The sequence below is a fragment of the Balaenoptera borealis genome (assembly GCF_965194805.1).
Source record: "Balaenoptera borealis genome assembly, chromosome: 11".
NCBI lineage: Eukaryota > Metazoa > Chordata > Mammalia > Artiodactyla > Balaenopteridae > Balaenoptera > Balaenoptera borealis.
In genome coordinates this window covers 44,046,937-44,062,903 of record NC_138868.1, presented here as the reverse complement: position 1 = coordinate 44,062,903, position 15,967 = coordinate 44,046,937, and the positions used below count along the sequence as shown (strand labels likewise).

The 15,967-nt window shown below is 43.2% G+C and overlaps 1 protein-coding gene and 1 long non-coding RNA gene across 2 annotated transcripts in view; both read left to right on the top strand.

Annotated features, from left to right (window-relative positions):
* LOC309605620 overlaps positions 1-14,236 on the top strand; it is a 34,078-nt gene extending 19,842 nt beyond the window's left edge. Inside the window, exons 2-3 of the long non-coding RNA XR_014231440.1 lie at positions 1,693-1,822; positions 13,918-14,236. This is a non-coding gene — a long non-coding RNA (uncharacterized lncRNA). The remainder of the gene's footprint in view (positions 1-1,692; positions 1,823-13,917) is intronic.
* TEAD1 (TEA domain transcription factor 1) overlaps positions 1-15,967 on the top strand; it is a 264,328-nt gene that overhangs the window by 20,356 nt on the left and 228,005 nt on the right. The window lies entirely within an intron of this gene.

Sequence of the window (15,967 nt, the reverse complement as noted above, 5' to 3'; positions counted from 1 at the left end):
AGAGGAAAACACACGAGTGCCAGCCCGCCCGAGCTCTGGCCTGGCTCTCTTGCTCTTGCTTTTTCTTGCAGTTTACTTCCTTATGTACAGGGTCTTTTTTTTTTTTTAATTCCTTTTGCAGTGTTTCAGGCCAGTCTTACTGACTTCAAAATCAATTTGATAACTCTTTTATTAAATATTGTAAAGAGTGAGGGAGAAACGTGAAATGCTGCCTCCCAAAGTCATGGGTCTCCACACCCTGTATGTATTTATTCTCTTTTATGAGCAGCACCCCCCTTGTTTGCCTTCATAAGTGGGGGCAGACTCAGGCTGGTGTCTCTCTGCTGCTTTACGGTTTGCTGGTGAGTTTATGAACTTTTTCCATCTTAAAAAAAATTAAAATTGAGTGTGATACGTTTTCAGTTATTAACTCTAATGTTCTTCTCCGATGCTAATTGGTGTTGGCCAGCTGGGGGATTTGAGAAAGTGGGACTGAAACTAGACTTTTTTCCACTAGGTTTACAAGGAGTCATTGGAAGTTCTGATAGGAGTCTAAAAATAGAGTGGGTAGACAAACCCTGTGAAAAAGATGAGGAAACAGAAGAGAAAAATGAACCGATGAGCAGTCACATATTGATGCCGTCTTTTAAATTGAGCTTGTTTCCAATTCATAGTTAGCGATGGCTCAGAAAGGTCAAATTCTATTTCAGCCTTTGTAAAGGATAAAGTAAAAGCAAATGAAAAAGTTTGCCTGCCTTCTTAATGAAGCCTGGCTGATTCAGGGCACAGCCAGGCTGGTGGGTGCCACTTTGTTCTTACTTGTTGTTTGTATTTTGTGTTTGGGTAACTCTCTATTCAACTTCAGTCTGAGCTGAGAGGTTCTGATGAGTTTTTGAGAAAATTGGGCTCATCTTCATTTCAGAGGTTGGACTAAGAGTCATAATATCTGACTTTGGTTTTCCAGATTTCAGGCTTGTCCAAAAAAACCCGTTAGTCCTAGGTGAGTTTGTTAGGAAATCACTGAAAATATATTCCCCTTATTAATGTGTGAAGAGTAACTGTCTAAACTTGGAAGAGATTTTTTTCTTATGTTGTAAGAGATACAAACCCAATTATTTTTATTTGTCCTGCATTGATCTGAGAGTTAATTTCTTTTTAATGTAGCTTTCAGGCTGGGAGTGCAGATTGAATCTTGAATTGCTTACCCTCTCTGGACCAAGTTGTTCAGGCTCAGGGATTGATTCATTAATTAAAATCAATGTAAATGGATTTGTAAGCCTCCTGTAACAGATTATCTTATTAGCAACCACACAGAGCAGCCCATGATCTGGGAGGAATGTGATTGTTGCCCTAGGTGAAGTAGACCCCCCACTGATGGACTCTTTGGGTCTACTTTATGAAAAACCCAGACGCTTTTGTAAGGAAGGAAGGAGCCTTGCTTAACCTTTACACTGAACAGATTCTTCCTATGGAGAATTATTTTCAGTATGTCTGCCCCAGAGGGCTTTAGTTCTGTGTGTGTATTTCTCTACCATGACTGTGTCTCTCCCCTACCTCTGCATTCGTGATTCAAGGACATTTTTGTGTACTGGCTGGGTTCTGCCTGTTTCCAGGCAAGATTCCTGCCGAGAACCCTCCTGTAAAGAGGAAAGGAGGAACCAGAAATAAATTCCTATTTGATAACAACAAAGTGCTTTTTTTCTCCGACCCAAGCAACCAACAGGCAAACTACAAAGAAGACATTTATCTGTTATTTGAGGATCTGGCTGTACAGCTGTGCTTCCTTGGAGTGATGATAAGAAGACAAGATGGTACCTTTGGAAACCTTGTGGCTTTAAAAAAGGTCAGAGTTCATTAAGCTGTTGTCATTTATATTGTCATTTTTTGTAATTGTGCCAGTCAGGTAGATATCCTCTATAGTTAGACCAACTTACCCACCTTCTCTCTGATGTTTGGATCAAAGGGGGCTGTCTGATCCAAGCTGAGTTGAGCTCTCTCTCCTGAATCTTTTGGGATTGAGACAGCAATCCTAGTTGGTCTTTGATGGTCACCTAGTTGGTCACCCTACAGTTCAGGGAAAAGCTAACTGGGGAGTAGATGTTTGACCCATGGGTACACAGAAGCATAGAATTAAAACTGCTTTGCAGAGAGAAGAGAACAAAGCTGTTGTGCAGAGGAGGACATGAGAGACCTTGGGAATAGTCTCATTTCCGGATGGTTTTCCATTTCCTGGTTTCCATTTCCCATGAGGGCTGGCTGCAGTTCCTGATTCGGGGTCATCTGATAGACCCCTTGGCCTTATAATGAACCCACGTTCCCCTACCTTTTTTTTTTTTTTTTTTTTCCTTAGGTTAGTGGGAGTGGGTTTCTGTTAATTGAAACCAGATGGTCTCTGGCCGACTAGTTTGCTGGGAAATAAGCCCTGTGTGGTGTTCTGGAGAGGCCCTACTCAGTGCGATAGCACACAGCTTCTGCTTGGTCTGCAAGGGCGGGGCTGCTGTCCTGGACCCAGTTCTCCAGTATGGATTCCGTCTGAGGGAACTAACCAGGTAGTAACAATAGGGTGACCCTCCTAACCTGTGTTTCAGACTGGAACATTTCCAGGCCTTATGTAGGCCTTTCTGCTGCCTGGTTTGCCATGTGGTTTAGGTTGTGCGGTGGCTTGGTTCAAATGTGGCAGGTGAGGAATTTTCCCAGTCATACCCTGGGGCACTGAGGAGTTCTGGTTGGCTGAGCACCTGGAAGGAGGCAGGCCAGGTGTGTCATTAGACCTGGGTGTCCTGCCTAGTGGCACCACCCTTCACTTCCTCCCCTGCCATCTCTGATCAGTGTGGAAAAGCATGCGCTCAGTGGCCTTTGGCAAATGCTTCCTGATGATAAATCCAGTGTGTATATTCTGCACGTGCTTCAAGCTTCCTCTGTCAGGGAACCGTCCAGGTTCATTTTATTAGCAAATGGATTAAATAGCAAACGCCTCTCTTGAGGAGACCTATAAGATGTGTGTGTGTGCCCCTGGGGATGGTGTCAGAAACAAAAGGCCTGCTTCATCTGCAGTTCCCCAGATTGGAGGGCAGTGGGGGTGGCAGTATAAATGAGCAGGGAGGAAGATTTAGGTGACACTTAACATTTAGAAATAACAAAGTAGAAGTTGTTAAAGAGGATAGAATTTGTTTTGGAAAACCCTTACCGTGTACATTAGGAGACATATGCAGTATTTGTTGGCATCTTTTACAGATTGGAAGCCATTTTTAGTTTAGGCTTGATATAACACGTTCTACCTGCGGGTTTGTTTTTTTTTTTTTAACTGAGAAAGTTTGGAAACTTTTCCTCCCTTTTTTTTTTGATTGACGTATAATTGATGTATAATATTATATAAGAAAGTGATTCACAGTTTTTAAAGTTTATACTCCATCTATAGTTATTATAAAATATTGGCTATATTCCCCATGTTGTGCAATATATCCTTGTAGCTTATTTTATACATAATAGTTTGTACCTCTTAATCCCCTACCCCTATACTGCCCTTGCCCCCTTCCCTCTCCCCACTGGTAACCACTAGTTTGTTCTCTATGTCTGTGAGTCTTTCTTTTCTGTTATATTCACTAGTTTGTTGTATTTTTTAGATTTCACATATAAGTGAGATCATACAGTATTTGTCTTTCTCTGACTTATTTCACTTAGCGTAATGCCCTTCAAGTCCATCCATGTTGTTGCAAATGGCAAAATTTCATTCTTTTTTTTTTATGGCTGAGTAGTAGTATTCCATTGTGCACACATACCACATCTTCTTTATCCATTCATCTGTTGATGGATACTTAGGTTGCTTCCATGTCTTGGCAATTGCAAATAATGCTGTTATGAACATTGGGGTGCATGTATCTTTTCCAATTAGTGTTTTTCGGTTGTATGCCCAGGAGTGGAATTGCTGGGTCATATGGTAGTTCTGTTTTTAGTATTTATGTTCTGCCTGTTTTGCTTGTATATTTAGAAAGCGGAAACCTGGAGAGTTTTTTTTTTTTGTCTTTAAATTGAGAAGGGATTGGAAAGGGGGACAATGTAGAAATTTGTTGGGACATGGACATGAGGGGTTCAGGTTTAGACAAGTGTGTTCCCAATGTCACATCTAGTAAAAACATCTAATGTTTACATGATGTTTTACAATTTACACAGTTCTTTTAATAGATTCACTTATTTAAACCCTCACAACAACTTGGTTTGTATAAGTAAGGAAATACAGTCCAGGAGATTAGGAGGCTAACCCAGGATCACACAGCCAATAAGTGGTTAAACAGCGAGTGGGTAAACCATCACTGGGATGCCACTTAACCATGCTTGTGGGCCTCCTTTGCTCTGCTTCTGTACTTCTGTCAGCCTTTGTTGTGAGAGGAGACTATGTTAGGACAAGGCTGCAGGAAGGTGATGTGTGGGTAGGGGAGGGAGGTCTGGGGGTGGGAAAGAAGTGGTTTTAAACTACCAGTTCAAACATGTCTCTCTGTAGTATTCAGAGCACAGAAAAGAGCAGGAAGGGACTCAGACGATCTTGTCCACTGGATTTAAAACCAGGCTGAATATCTTTGTCACCTGGAGAGTTAAAAAAAAAAAAAAAATACTGACTCCTCCTGTTCACCTTGGATCTTCTAAATCAGAATGTCCAATGGTGAAGTTTGGACCAAGGTTCTGAAACCTTCCCAAGTGATTCTTATGAGGTATCTGAGCCCCCCTCAGTTCTGGCCCCACGTCTCTTTAATTAGAAAAGTTCTGTGAAATTTAGCTACTTGGTATTCCCGGGAGCCTGTTAGAGATGTAGACTCTGAGACCCCCCCACTCCAGGCCTGCCAAATTAGAATCTTGACTTTAACAAGATTCCAGGTGAAGAGTATGCACATTAAAATTTGAGAAGCACTGCTAATGTCCCAGCGAAACGTCAGGGGCCTGTGGGGTAGGGTAATTGCACATATTCTTTCTCAGTTTGTCATTTGCCTTTTTCACTTTCCCTGTTACATAACTTTCCATGAAGAAATTAATTTTACATCAAATTTATCAACTCTTCCTTTATGGTTTCTAGGTTTTTCATTTGCATGCAAAGGACTATCTTACCCTGAAATTATTGGAAAAATGTCTTCCACATAAAAAAAAAAGAAGTCAATATACTTTACATAGTTGAATATGTCTAGATTTTGTTTGGTATGGTAGAAAGAGTGAGGTAGAGATCCAAACCTTTTAACTTAATGCTTGTCTTGTCCTAACACAATTCATTGACTCTTTTCTCTATAGATTGGTAAACTAAATTCACATGTGCTCCATTATCTACCTGGAGCTTTAATTACCATAGCTCTGTGAGGGGTTTTGCTGTATAATTCAGCTACTCACTTTTCATCACTTTCTTCTTTAAGATTTTTTTCCTGGCTTTCTTCACAGGTGTGTTTATCTGTCTGTTTACACTTTTAGACGCATTTTTGTCTAGTCAAAAAATTTTTCAGAAACTATTTTTATTGGGGTTCTGTTAAGTTTATAGATTAGTTTAGCCTCATTCTATTTTTAAACATTTTTGTCTTTTCTAAATCATATATACTAGTTATTCAGAAAATTTTTTTGGTAACAGTCACACCAACCTTTGTAACAGGTGTTTTGCAAGTTTTAAGAATGTATCTTCTGTAGGGTTTGTCTTCATAGAAACTCTCTCTAACTAACCATCTTATCTGGTGGGTGCCCATCCCGTCTCTTCCCCAGCCCAGCTGCCTGTTATCCTGAATCATGTTCCTTTCCCTCAGTAAAATTCCTTTGTTGATGCTCTGACTGCTAGATTGTAAGCCCCACAAGGGAAGGTTCCAAGTCTGTTTTAGTTTCCAGTGGAATTGCTCAGTGCTTAGAAAATTCCTGGCAGTTGGTGCTCAATGAATATTTGTTAAATGAGTTGGAATGAGTGAAATCCCAGTAACCAGAGCTTCTGGCCCTCTAGTTGAAGATTAGCTTCATGTGGGATTGTGTGGACTTGGATTCCAGTTAGAATTCAGCCCATAGTTTGAGAAATTATTCAAATGGATTAAAGTGAATATATGGTTTTTGAGGGAAGCAGTAGTTATCTACCAATTGAATCAAGGACTGGCCTGGAGTGTTTTAATCTATGAAAGCTGACGAAGTGGTAGAAAGTCACAGTGAAGCGTGGAGATTGATGATGATCGATAGCTAGTGCAGGTCTCGTCCCCGGCCAGTCCTTTGGTAAATAATGCTCCCGGTCACATCCCACCACTTTGGGTTTAGCAGCGTCTCTCTGATAGATCATTCTGGTTAGGTTAATTTTTTTTTTTCTTTAACTAGGGAAAATAAAATATTGCTGCAAAGAACTTTGGACCTTTTTTCTATTACTAAAAGTCCCTTACTGAAATTCATATCATCTATTTATTAAACCCTTTCATTTTGGGTACAGATACCCAACTTGTGAGCACCTTATGGGCAGGAACAGAATCTTAATTCATTTTTTTTTTTTTTAAAACAAATTTATTTTATTTATTTATTTTTGGCTGTGTTAGGTCTTCATTGCTGTGCATGGGCTTTGTCTAGTCGCAGTGAGCGGGGCTACGCTTTGTTGCGGTGCGCGGGCTTCTCATTGCGGTAGCTTCCCTTGTTGCGGAGCACGGGCTCTAGGTGTGCGGGCTCAGTAGTTTGTGGCACACGGGCTCAGTAGTTGTGGCGCATGGGCTTAGTTGCTCCGCGGCATGTGGGATCTTCCCAGACCAGGGCTCGAACCCGTGTCCCCTGCATTGGCAGGTGGATTCTTAACCACTGTGCCACCAGGGAAGCCCCTTCATTCATTTTTATAACTCTTAACATCCAGGTGCTTGACAAAACTCAAGTAGTGAGAGAAAAATCAAAACTGTAAACGTACCATGTGTTTTAAAATGGTTGGAAAAGTGACGTTTTATGTGCAGTGTGCAATGGAAATAACTTTTGCATGTGTTCTAGTTTCTGCTGGCTTTCCTAAAAGCCACACGGATCTTTAGACTGTCCCTCCTATAATGGAAGAATTTCTAGAAATTGTGTTTCTTGACTCATTTATTTTTCCCTCACTCTGAAACGAGAAGTGTGGGGTATTTCGATGGAGTTGGTCAGACATTTAAAACACTGCGGCTTTGGCTCTGTAGTTTGTGATTTCAGGTCTATATTTGGAATAAATTGAAACTCCAGTGCTATTGGAGGCTTTTAACACATTTGGTGCCAAGGGGCTTGGTTTTGCAGATTATAAGTAGTTCGGTTGATTGTTTCTTCAATAAAAATTATTTTGAAAACAATCACAGTAACTCCACCGCATGATTCTGTGGTCATCTCCTTGAGCGCCATTCGAGATACCTTGAGAAAGTCTGTCTCTGACACTTGCCTGCCTTGTGGTTCAGCTTTTGAGCGAAAAACCATGGCACTTCCCCACTGATGACCCTGTCCCACCCGCTTTGAATTTGTTTGCTTCTTCGTGTGGACAGTGTACACTGTTTGAAGAGTGTATGTAAGCCCGCTGTGTTTTCTTTAATAAAACTGCATTTATCCTTGTGTAGACAGATTGTGTTCTTTGAGTCTAAATTCTTAGAGAACTCTGGGAACTGTTTACTTAGATCTTTTTTTCTTTCTTTAAATAAAGCACTTCCTCTAGTTTATCAACTTTAAAACTGTTAAAAGTCAGCTGAAAAAGTTGGTTGAAGGGAGAAGGCCCTATTCTGGAGTGGTTTGAATTTGGTAACTGTATTTTGGAGTGATAAGGGCTTTTACTTCTCCGCAACCTGTATCAAACAAATCAAAACTGTAAAATGAAACACAGGCTAAGGTCACAAACCTAAATTAGGCCTTTCCTTTGACCTCGGAAGTCAGGTTTTTGGAAAACCAAACAGGGAGGCTTGAAGACATGAGGTGCTGCTATATTAAAAGACTTTTGAGTAAGGGGCAAAGTTGAGTATTTGGAGCAGATTGTGCCTGTGGGTTCTCACTGCTTTTGGATTCCAAAAGGTGGGGTGACATTTCAGTTCATTATATGCTAGGGTCTGTGTTGGGTGGTGGGGACTCAGAGAAGGATGAGAACTCTCGGCTAGTTCAGGGAAGTTCAAGGAACTCCAGGGTAGTGGGAGGGAGAGAGTTGTGTTAAGGACACCGTCCCAGTCTTCTGTGGTGAAGGATGTGATAGGGAGGTGCAGGGTCTGCTGGAGAAGAGACTCGGGGCCGGGGCTCCTGAGTTCCTCCCGAAGCTCAAATAAAGAGAACTTAGGTAGGGTATGCGAGCTGCTGCTCTTTATGGTCTCCTGGACTATGTAGACTACACTCAACATGAAAAAGATGAGTTTCTGTAAGAAATCCTATCCAGAAAGTGACAAGATGATGCAGGAAATGTAAACAAACACTTGGCTTTAATGGAAGGCAAACTGCTGGTGGCGGGTGCCGCCTGCTGCAGCCCTCAGGGGCTGGTTTTCTCGTCCCCATCCCTGGCTGGCTCCGGAACCCTTCTTTTGATCTGCTTACAGACTTTATAACTGGAGAGCTGGAGGAGGTAGAGCCAACTGGGTTTTCTATGGGCTTCTTTTATCCCCGTTGTGCGCTGGAATGGTGAATTCTGCTGTCAGCACTGGGGGTCTGCCCCTTGAACCTTTGTGTGTTCTACCCTCAGTGCCGTGGCAGCCTCAGGTGTCCCTGGTCCTGGGCTGGTACCAGCCTGCAGCTGTGCAGGGCGAGGATGTTGGAATTGACCCTCAGTCTTACTCTCTGGGAACATCATGGACAAGGTTGAGTAGAGTGCCTCTCTTTCCTTGGGCTCGTTCCCAACTAGTCCCTTGTCCCGACTCATGCCTCCCATCTGTACAGTGCGTTATGTCTTAACATCCTGTGGCCAAATCCACTGCCCTATTAGCTCCTCATGACAATGCTGAGAGTAGAAAGGGTAAGGATTGTTGACTCCGTTTTCGAGATGGAAGATTTGAGGCTCTGAGGACTGCCCCTGGGTGTGTAAGGATTGAAGTCTAGCGAGGAGTCCTCTAAGTCTTTGCCAAGTGCTTTTATGGCTGAGCAGCCCCTCCAGCAGCACTGCTTTTCTCCCAGGCTGCAACCGTCTCCTCCCCTTTCGAGTTCTCTGATCTCTCAGATCGTTTACTTCCTCTCTCCCCCCTCCCCCCGTCCCCCCTCCCGGTAGCTGCTACCATCCTTTCTCTTGTCTGGATTACTCTAGTCATCTCTGAGATAATATCCCAACTTCAGGGTGTCTCATCTGGTTAATTAAGGCTGCTTCATTGTCACCATCATCCCGTGACACTTCTATAGCAGTTTTTATGGGTGGCATTATTCTTATTGCTTTGCAAATTCATTTAGTGTCACAATTCTGTGAATTAGGTAGTATTATCATCCCCATCTAATAGATGAGGAAGTGGAGGCACACAGAAGTTAAAGACCTTGTCCACAGTTACACACCTAGTAGGTGTCAGAGCTGGCTGGCTCCAGTGGCTCTTAGCCGCTATGCCTGATCCTGGACTCTTGTTTCTCCAAAGCTTCCTCTTCCCTACGTGCTTCATCACCCAGTCAACAAACACATTCTCCTAAGGCCAGGTAGATGAGGCCCCTGCTGTGTGGTTTCAGTGTATGTTTCCAGCCGGATGTCCTACAATGTGTCCTTCCAACATGTTGGATTCTTCTCATATCCCATACCGGCTGTACTCATGCCATTCCCTCTAGCAGAAAGGCTTTCTGTAGCAGAGAACGAGGGCTCTACCACCCATGATGTGTGTGACAATGTGCTCACCAGGATTTCCATGCCCAGTCCATGCGGTATCACCTGGCACACTGGTTTGTTGTGGGATTGAAGTGATGCATAGCAAGGGCTCAGAAAAGAGGAGCACCTTTTCCAACTGTTTTGTGTTGAAAACCTCCTCCATTTCTCTGCAGCTACCTCCTTTAGGAAGTCTCTTCCTTCTTGACCAGAAGGGACCTTTACTTCCTTTGGCCCATCAACGTCTTAATGGCACTTTCACCATCTACTGGCTTTTATTATTATTATTATTTGCTGCACCATGCAGCATGCGGGATCTTAGGTCCCCAACCAGGGATCACACCCGTGCCCCTTGTAGTGGAAGCGTGGAGTCTTAACCACTGGACTACCAGGAAAGTCCCTTTATTGGCTTTTGTAGGTGTCCTTCCTCCTAAGCTGTAAACCCTTTCAGGGCTCGGGCTGTGGCTTGCACACCTTTATGGTCTCCGTGGTACTTTGCATATAATAGGCATTCAGAATGTATCTGTGAAGTGAGTGAATTTGGGGCCAGTGGGATTTGGTTACTGCATCCCTTGGAGAGCTGGGTGAGCAGTGCCCAGCGTGGGTTCACCTGCAAGAGCAGCTATCTATTGCATGGGCTCTGGGTTCTGCTCTTTATTAAAAGTCTTCCCTGTTATAGCTGAGATCCTCCCCTCCATTTCAAACCCATGCTCGTGGGATAGTGCAAATTTGCACAGCCATCTTATAAGCAAATTGGCTAAAACCTCAAATCCCCTGGAAGCAGAGTGGCCTTGGGCGTGCTTTTAAAAAACTGCATGGATTTTAGAGCATGGAAAGACTTATGTTAGAGGAACTCGACTCCTGCCAAGTCAGAGACATGTATTATATTTATCTTCTACTATGGCTGAGTCGGCATTGTGGTTGGTTTGTATTGGGAGCTTCCCTCCATGTACCTAGACCAGAGGAAGATGATGTATGTATGGGCCAAGCCTCCTGCCAAGCACAGGGAGAATGCAGTGTGACCACTCAGTTTGGTATGTGGAATTTGCTGGAGGAGCCACTCTTTCCACTTTACAGATGATTGAAGTGTTTGAGACCAGGCGACCTGAATCATATTAAGCCTGCTGATGAGAAAGTCTTAGTGCTCCCTCCCAGCCTCCTGGCCAGCCACTCCCACCCATTATTCCTCTATTTCAGCCACACTCAACTGTTTCTTCTGCCTCCGTGCCTTCTCTTCCTCCTGCATCTACCTGGGATATATATGTTCTTGCTTTTGTTCAGCTCTTGCTTCTCTCTAAAGAGAAGAATGTACATCATTTCACAGAAGCCTTCCCGGTTCCTTCAGGATAATGTAACTAAGCCTTCTTTCCTTTCCCCTAGTCCCCCATACTGTTACTCTGCCTTTGCATTTATCACATTGTCCTCTGTATCTTGGATTTACTCCATTCCCTCCCTCTGAGCCCCTTGAGGGCAGGAACTGGATCTTATCTGTGTATCCTGCCTGGCACACAGAAGCTGAAAGCACGCTTGTACAAGTCAAAGTATTTGGATGTGATAGTAATAGTTAACATTTGCCAAGTGCTGTACCTGTTTGGTTAACAGAAGTGAGTCCTGGTTCTCGTGATGGTCACTCATTTTGGGTATCTTCAGGTTACTTTTAAGGGTATTGAGGAACTCTCCAAAATAAAATATAATTAAATTTATGTGCATGGAAACATACACCATGCATATGCCTTGCGAAGTAGACATCCAGTGGTTGTCTGTGGGTTGACCAAATTAATGTGTGAGTGAGTGGATGAATGGAGTGAGCCTCCATCCTCTGGGAGGGAGGGAAGGGTGGAATGCACTGCACTTCTGCACCGCTTTGAGGCTGCATTTGTTGCTTGGCTTGAGGGCTGAGGCAGGAGCTGAGCTGACAGCCGCTCTCGGGGAATCCATATTTTTTCTTTCTAGTCATTTCTGTTTTTGAGAACAGACAGCAGGTCTTGTGTATCTCCTCACATGTTCCTGGATCCCAAGGGTTTACCCTGTTCTTAAGAATCGTAGAATTGGGGCTTCCCTGGTGGCGCAGTGGTTGAGAATCTGCCTGCTAATGCAGGGGACACGGGTTCGAGCCCTGATCTGGGAAGATCCCACATGCCATGGAGCAACTAGGCCCGTGAGCCACAACTACTGAGCCTGCACATCTGGAGCCTGTGCTCCACAACAAGAGAGGCCACGATAGTGAGAGGCCCGCGCACCGTGATGAAGAGTGGCCCCCGCTTGCCGCAACTAGAGAAAGCCCTCACACAGAAACGAAGACGCAACACAGCCAAAAATAAATAAGTAAATAAGTAAATAAATATATAAAAAAAAAAGAATCGTAGAATTCCACCACCAAGTTTCAGCCTGACATGGAACATGCACTTGTAGCTTCACAGTGCTCTGTGAAGGTGTTTAGTGTCATTGTAGAGTGATGCATACAGAGAAGAACCAAATGCTCCCCATTTAATGAAAGTGCTGGGGCTGTATGACGAATGCTCTTACGATGTACCCCAGCGGAAGTGTGGGTGGTGCAGTTGTCAGCATTTTGCTTGCATTTGTATGTGTTTATCCAGGCAAACATGAGAAAGACCAGCTCTTTCAAGTACTTGACACATACAGAAGTGAAGAAAATTTCATCTTATATTGTGAGAACAATGGCAGCAAAAAGTGCCGAAGTGCTGGTTTGTATACCAGCTGTTACCAAAAGTTGTGTGTTGTATATACAAAACTCTGCTTATTCAGTAGGTAACCTTTTAGAGCGATGCTATGTGTGTAATATACAGTGTGGGCATTATTCTAAGATATTGTCTTTTTATTTTTATGAGTTATTTGTAATGACGTGGATAATAATTCTTAGGAGTTTACTTTTTCATACTAGAGTTTGTTGACCACTCAAGGAAAGGTTGAGCTCCAGATATTTCAAATGAGGCAATAAATCACTTTTTTACATTGGCTGACAAACTCCATTACCTAAATCTCTCAAATATAATTTGGTACCCTTGCTTGTGTATATTGCTGAAACTTTTACAATAAATTGAATGAGTTCCATTAGGCAATATGGGCTTATGTTCTCACTGTGCATATTTACAAAGGCTGGTAGAATGTCAGTGATGAAATCGAAACTTAGTTTGAACTTAGTGTGTGAAACAAAATAAATTTGACTCTTGAATTTTGCATAAATATCTGTCAGAGCCTGGTACCAAGTATCTGGGGATTTTTAGAGCTGACCTCATTGAACATTGAATTATGTTCCAAGATACATTTTAACAGTCCTTTCCTCCACACATAAAAGCTTAAACTGGCCAGTGAAACCATTCTTCACCTCCCTCCAAACTGAACATTTCCTAATAAGAAATGTAATCCAACTTGAAATAAAAATTTCCTAGGGGCTTCCCTGGTGGCACAGTGGTTGAGAATCCACCTGCCAATGCAGGGGACATGGGTTCGAGCCCTGGTCCGGGAAGATCCCACAGGCTGTGGAGCAGCTAAGCCTCTGCGCCACAACTACTGAGCCTGTGCTCTAGAGCCCGTAAACCACAACTACTGAGCCTGCATGCTGCAACTACTGAAGCCCATGTGCCTAGAGCCCGTGCTCTGCAAAAAGAGAAACCACCGCAATGAGAAGCCCACGCACCGCAACGAATAGTAGCCCCCGCTCGCTGCAACTAGAGAGAGCCCGCGCGCAGCAACAAAGACCCAACGCAGCCAAAAAAAAAAAAAAATTCTTATTGTCCTAAGTTTAGGTTTCTGGTTAGTTTAATTGAATGGATTCCTGAGGCTGCAAGTAAAAGGCTAAATAGATACCATTTGCACTATTTGTGAATCAGGATTTTGTATTCCTGCTTTATATTTCTTTATATTTCTTATACTGTAGGAAAAATAAAAGGGAAATATATTGGATGTTTCATTTGTAATTTAATCTTATGTTCATGAGAGCAGCCTCGCTGTATTTATAATAAATAAATACTATAAATTAAATAATTAAGAAATTCAAATACCACTTTTTATCTGTTTTATATATTGGGGGCATATGTAAGGTTTCCTTTGACAGAGGGTGATTCTGCTGTTAAAAACCATTGCCAAGATATTTCTGAAGCTGACAGTGGAGCTTCTGGGCTGCAGCCTGCTGTGTGGAATTGGAAACTTGTCATTGAGCCCCTTTCCTACCTGGCTCCTTCTAGGACTGTCAAGATCCTCTGGTGGGGCTTCCCTGGTGGCGCAGTGGTTGAGAATCCGCCTGCCAATGCAGGGGACACGGGTTCAAGCCCTGGTCTGGGAAGATCCCACATGCCGCGGAGCAGCTGGGCCCGTGAGCCACAATTACTGAGCCTGCGCATCTGGAGCCTGTGCTCCGCAATAAGAGAAGCCGCGATAGTGAGAGGCCCGTGCACCGCGATGAAGAGTGGCCCCCACTTGCCACAACTAGAGAAAGCCCTCGCACAGAAACGAAGACCCAACACAGCCATAAATAAATAAATAAATAAATAAAGGAAGAAACAACCCCTCTCTTAAAAAAAAAAAAAAAGAATCGTTACTTTAAAAAAAAAAAAAAAAAGGTCCTCTGGTGTGGCCGGACCAGACGTGGTGCTCCCCATGCACGTGTCCTGCAGTTCATGCAGGCTTGAGTGGGAGGGGCAGCCTAGCAGACTCCGGCAGAGTAGTGGTGGTCACAGCTGTATCTCCTCACACTCCCCACGACGGCCCTCTTTTCCCAGAGAAGAGCAGGTGTCATCCCCATTTTATGCTGATGGGAAAACTAAGCTGAGAAAGGGCATATGATTGGCCCAAGGTCATCTTTTGACCTTGACCCCAACACTCTTTTCACCAGGCCATGTGACACTTGTAGATCTCAGTGGCTGTGCCTAAGAGGAGAGTTTTGGTTTGTAAAACCCGTTGGCTCTAGATTGTTGGCTATTTGGAGATTTTCTAGAAAGCTTAAGTAAGGGAAAGGAATAACAACATTTGCGACACTTTTTTTTTGTTAGCAGTAGCATGCCAGCAGAAGACTTGTATACCTGCGGTGCTGTGCTTGTGTGCTTGGATGTTTCTCTCATTTTCTGTGGAGGAAAGCAGTTGATGTGTTCTTTCGAAAACACTGGACCCAAGACCTTAGGATCACCCTTCCACTCCTCCTCATGCTTTTTCCTTTGGCGGCCAACCAGCTCCCTGCCTCTGTGTGTCAGAAACAAAATCCCTCCCCCCAAGGATGTGATAGAGCTATCTGCAAGCCATTTTAAGGCACATAGTCAATGTAATGATGGCTCTTGAATGAGTTTTCACAAAGTCTGTGCACCAGAACTTAACTGCTTCACTCACAGTGACCTCCCCAAGCTTAGCTACATCACTCAGAGGTGATTTCTATGCTCTGTTTGTTAATATATTTGTAATTCTAACCTACCTAATTACTGCTTCCCATAGCATAAATGACTGGAGGGGACCATTTATGGCTCTGAAGTAGAGAGGGGGCATCTGCTGGAGAGAGAGAAGCTGATAGCTGATAATATGGGAAGAGACAAACTCAATAGTAGACACATTTTAAAAGTATATTAAACTGGGGTTCTTCAGCCCTCATTGCCCTGTTGTTTTGAGTGGTCAACACCCCTGTGGGTGTTCATGGTATGACTGTGATCCTTAAGAAACATGCTTCTGTCTAGTGAACTCTGTTTAGGAAGGCAGGGAAGAATTGTAGAAATATTCTTCAAAAAAATAAAAAGTTTTGATGCTCCAAGTGTTGATCCGTATTCATACTGAAAGTATATTAAAGAAGAATGAAATTGCAGCTTGCCCCCCACCCCACCCGTCTCCTATTGCTGAGGATCCTTCAGCTGTACCATCTCCCACCTCCTCTCCCTCCTCCAGTCAGTAACTCTCCTTGCCTGTTCACTCGATGCCAGCCCCTGTATGCCAGCTATTGTATTGTACTACTGAACTTTTCAAGGTACTGTACTGTAAGATTAAAATTTTTTTCTTTTTTCTGTGTGTTTGTTTTTTATGTATTATTTGTGTGAAAAGTATTATAAACCTATTACAGTACAGTACTATACAGCCGATTGTGTTAGTTGGGTACCTAGGCTAACAGTTGGACTTATGAACAAATTGAACTTTCGAATGTGCTCTCGGAATGGAACTCGTTCGTATGTAGGGGACTTACTGTATGTGCTCTTGGCTCTAGCTCTGCTGTGGCAGTTCCCAGAGTCCCTTAGAAGACAAGAATGATGAGCGGGGATATAC